The following is a 4,430-nucleotide window of genomic DNA, read 5'->3' as shown; positions in this document are numbered from 1 at the left end:
TTTTTTTTTTTTTCTGTTCGTTTGAACACTTGAGCCTAAATTGTTAATATTGGTTTTTCAGTAGACCTTTCCAGTGGCGAAAAAAAAAAAGAAAAAAGTTCCCCACAGCATGTCAATCAGAACCTGAGTAGTGCAAACATGTCCAAAGAATATTCTGTAGAAACACAGCAGACATTGTTGAAGAGTTGAAGATATCTTGACAAAACATTTTTTCTTATCCATACAGGCTGGGTTTGTATCCATGGCAACTTTCAAGAACCACTGAGATTTACCACAATGAGTTGAAACTGTCTCTATTGCCTCTCCGTTTCTTTCTCCTTGTTTCTTTCTCTCCCACTTTCTCAAGGATCTCTGGAGAAAGAAAAAGATTTGAGAAAGATGGAGTGGACAGAGAGAGGACAATTCAATATTTGCTGTTACCTTATTGGCAACAGAGATGGGATTTCAGAGAAATGGTGTGAGTCACAGAGAGAAAGAAAAAGACTGAAAGCTGCAATATTTGACCTTTTCCATACGCTTGGATCATGCAACATGCATGATTTTAGTTTGATCCAGGGCACCAGACATGGAAAAGAAAAAGCCTTCAGGCGAGACCATCACTGCTTGTCACATTTCTGAGGCAAAATGGCTACACAAAAACAACACAGGGACACATCACAAGCATTCGGAGGGTCATCCATATCAGATTGGGATTCTCACGAGTTTTCTGAAATATGTCGGGATATTCAGGCATCTGTTGTATCAATTATGCACAATACATGGGTAGGTCTCCCCATAAGTGAGGAAAATATCTGCCTATACCCTGTTTTGGTTTACAGAGGCTCTTGGTACTTGGTGCTCTTACTCTTGGTGCTTGAACAGAGAGAATTTTTTCAAGGTGCCAAAAAGCATCGCTTGAGAAATATAATTTAATTACTTTGGTATACACAACATGTGCATGTCTGCTTTGCAAAAACAGTATTGGAATGCAAACCACATCCTGGTTAGATTTAGGAAGGAGGGGGAAAAAGAGAAAGGACACTTGAACCGAACATTAAGTGGATTTTTCAGACTTTGGCAGCAGTAAATCGAATGTTTTAAGGTTTTGTTGTGGAAGTAAAGGCTCTGGAAGGAATGGACCTACTCTCAAGTATCCTTGAGAATTATAAACAAGATACATTATTATAGTATGAGTTTTTCTGTATACTTCATTGTAGGGGTTTTGCCAAATAAGTTACCTTCAGGTAAAAAGTAACTTAAATAAATTAGAATATACTTCATTGCGTTGTTGCGATGTTTGATAACATAAGAGAATTGAAACACACAGCCTGGCCAGTGATGTCAAACCCTCCCAGGGAATGACATCACTGTTTCACTGTCATAGAGACCAATCTAGATCCAAAGATGTATTCAAAAATACAAAGAGTCAATTCTTATATTTTGTTAAAAATCTGCATGGAACAAAAAAAGAACTTTCTCTCCTTTGAAAACCACTTGAAAAATACTGTATTTCAAGTGGGTTATATAACATACAGGGTCATAAATGCATACATTGGTATTCAACATCAGTTGTTAGATCAGTGGCTTACAGTGTAACATCATGCTCAATTAAAGAGAAGGGTTAGGGTTGCCATCCTAAATGATGATGATGTTTCATATTATTAGCCAAGGGCTGACCCCAACCTTTTGGAGACCCTTAGCAAAATAGTTTAGTTGCTATATTAATATACTGTATATATATATTTATAAACATTAAACATGTCATTGTGTAGGAGCTTCATCAACCGGTCAGCCTCAAGCCGACATGTGAAATTCAATTGCTGAGAGGACCATTGTCAATAATATCCTGTCAGATGAGGTTGAAACATGGCTAAACCGGGATGAGGCAGAATTTATCAAAAGGCATAGAACTCAGAGGCTAATGAAGGGTCTTACATTGAGTGACGTGTATTTATAACACACCAATTAGAGTATGCCCAGCACTGTGAGCCACTATTATTGTCAGAGTTGACATATCCCCACCTAATGTTCCACTGGTAATTTCATGTGCTTGTGAGGTACAGGTTATTGTTACATGAGGAATGATTAAAATGCGTGTTGATATTTTGTGTAAAACAACTAATTGCATGCCCGATCATTATCCAGATTTGGTTGACTTTTCTGTGGTTTTTGTCAAGGCATCTTTGAGCTTGACAGATGCTGACTGCTAATTGTTTTTGGCAAACTAACAAGCAAGACTACCCATATCAGAATGTAATTGTGTCTTGTTTTTAACAATGACTCATTGACCTTTTCAGCCAAAGCTCAGAATTATAGTAAGGTTATGTGAGGATTTGACTGGAAAAAAAATATAAATGTACTTTTACTGTGTTTTTTAGTCTTCTCAGTCTGAATAAACCTTTGAATGTGGAATCAGTGAATGTAAATGATGTCATCACAGCAAACAAACTTGTGTCCACTTATATCTACTTATTTATAACAGTGACAAAATGGAATCCATCTGTTAAAACATATACTCATGTCTTCCATTGTAGTGTTATTGATAGTGTGAACTAAAGGTGCTTTATGTGTGATATATCACAGGTGGAAAATTGACAGTTAATGCCAGAATACCTTGCTATGAATGAACACCATTGTTCATTGTTTTGCTTCGCATTTGAATAAGAAATGATAGTAATGTGCTGCAGCTCTGCTCTGGTTGCATATACATCATTCCATGCAACATCTACTTTGAGTAACAGATCAATTTGTAGTGCACAGGCGTAACAAATTCCTCACCATATTCACTTTTATCTGTCATTTTTCCCCTCAAAATAAACACACACAAATTCACACATGCACAAACATACATCAACAGATACCATTTTGATGGTGTTTCTTTTTGAAGGTGGATGCACAGAAACTAAACTAAATCAGTGCTGCTTTCCTGGAAAGCTTTCTCTTTCCCAAGAAGTAACTGACTGTTAAAACAGCCTTTGTGTGTTGTTTGATGAAGGCGATTGTACATGCTGTGGTGATGTTTCCTTCCATCTGTCTACTGTGAAACAGTGCCTTGGGCAACACTGTCAGAAGAGAATGTTGTGCTTGGCTGTATACTGTACATTCAGTTGAATAACGTTCAACCCTCTTTCCTGGCTTATTTGTGTGTTCATTAATTTCATACAATTACTTGGAAAGCATTACTGAAACCAAAAAGTGAGAGATTTAGAGTGTTGACTCGAATCACTCTCGTATACTGAATATTTCAATCAAGATTCTAGCTTATGAAGGTTACTGTCTTGAAAATAAAATAAAAAGACTGATAAAGTTTGAACCTGTACCAATATCGCTCACAGAGGACCGATTCATACAGACATGCAACACTTGTTTAATGCAGTGGCTCAAATCTGGATGGGCTTGACAATGCGTTTGCCTTTGCATGGTGAAGGTCACCGAATTGATTTCAAATAAAATTTTATGTGGTGAAGATTTCAATCTTAATGACGGGCCTTTGTGAGGTCAAGAACCAGACTGGCCCTGGTGGCAACAAAAGCAGGTGAAAAATAAATTGCTTGGAAGTGACTAAGGGATGGGAGGGGTTCTAAATCAATCGACGTCTTTGAATTGGCAGCTCTTTTTTTTTCTCCCTCTTAGAAATTTCATGCCACTGTTTCCTTTGTCATACAAGAAAGGAGAAACTGACCAATGTCATTGGAACACACACGTGTGGCAAGATCAAAACTCACAGATATTTCTCCTTCATCCGTTTTTTTTTTTTCAGAGGGTGTGACAGGAGAGAAAAAGAATGGCGCTCCCATAATCACTAAGGAGTCATTATTTGGCACTCTTCCTCCCCAGATGGCCAAATGCTTGATGTTCTTGTCACGTTGTGTTGCATTTTCCCTGCCTTCAATGGGCTGTGTACACAACCATTGTTTGATGAGCAAAATTGAAGGCAAGCCTTGTAAACTGTGGATGCCCCTGTGCCAAAGACATGGCACTGCAAAGACAATGTGTGCAGACATCTCTTTTGCACTCTTGAGACTTCATGCTCCTTAGCTTAAGGCTTGAGAGAGGAAGCAGACTGTATTTAGAAAAAATAAATAAAAATAACCCAGACAACTTTTAGAGAAGACTGCAGTGATCAGTGATATGCTGTGGACATGGTAAGGCTCGAAAACGGTTGTAGTTGAAGAAAACAACCTTGATTTTATGCAAGACTGCCATGATAGTACCGGTTTATGCAGCCTAGCAGTTAAAGCCAGCTCTTTGCAATGCACAAGTTGTCCCCTCAATTGACAAGAGGATCGATTCTCTCATCTGTCATGCCTGTCTCTGCACCAATGCCACAAAGAAAAATTATTTCACACTTATTTATTTTGTTTATTTTGTTAACCACTCTTATTCTTATTCTGAAGTGCTCTTTGGAGTACCAGACAAACATAAAGTATAAACCACCATCAATTTACGTC

Source organism: Centroberyx gerrardi, chromosome 16, assembly GCF_048128805.1.
Source record: "Centroberyx gerrardi isolate f3 chromosome 16, fCenGer3.hap1.cur.20231027, whole genome shotgun sequence".
In the NCBI taxonomy this organism is placed as follows: Eukaryota; Metazoa; Chordata; class Actinopteri; order Beryciformes; family Berycidae; genus Centroberyx; species Centroberyx gerrardi.
The sequence above is the reverse complement of the archived record's forward strand: the minus strand, read 5'-3'. Positions refer to the sequence as shown.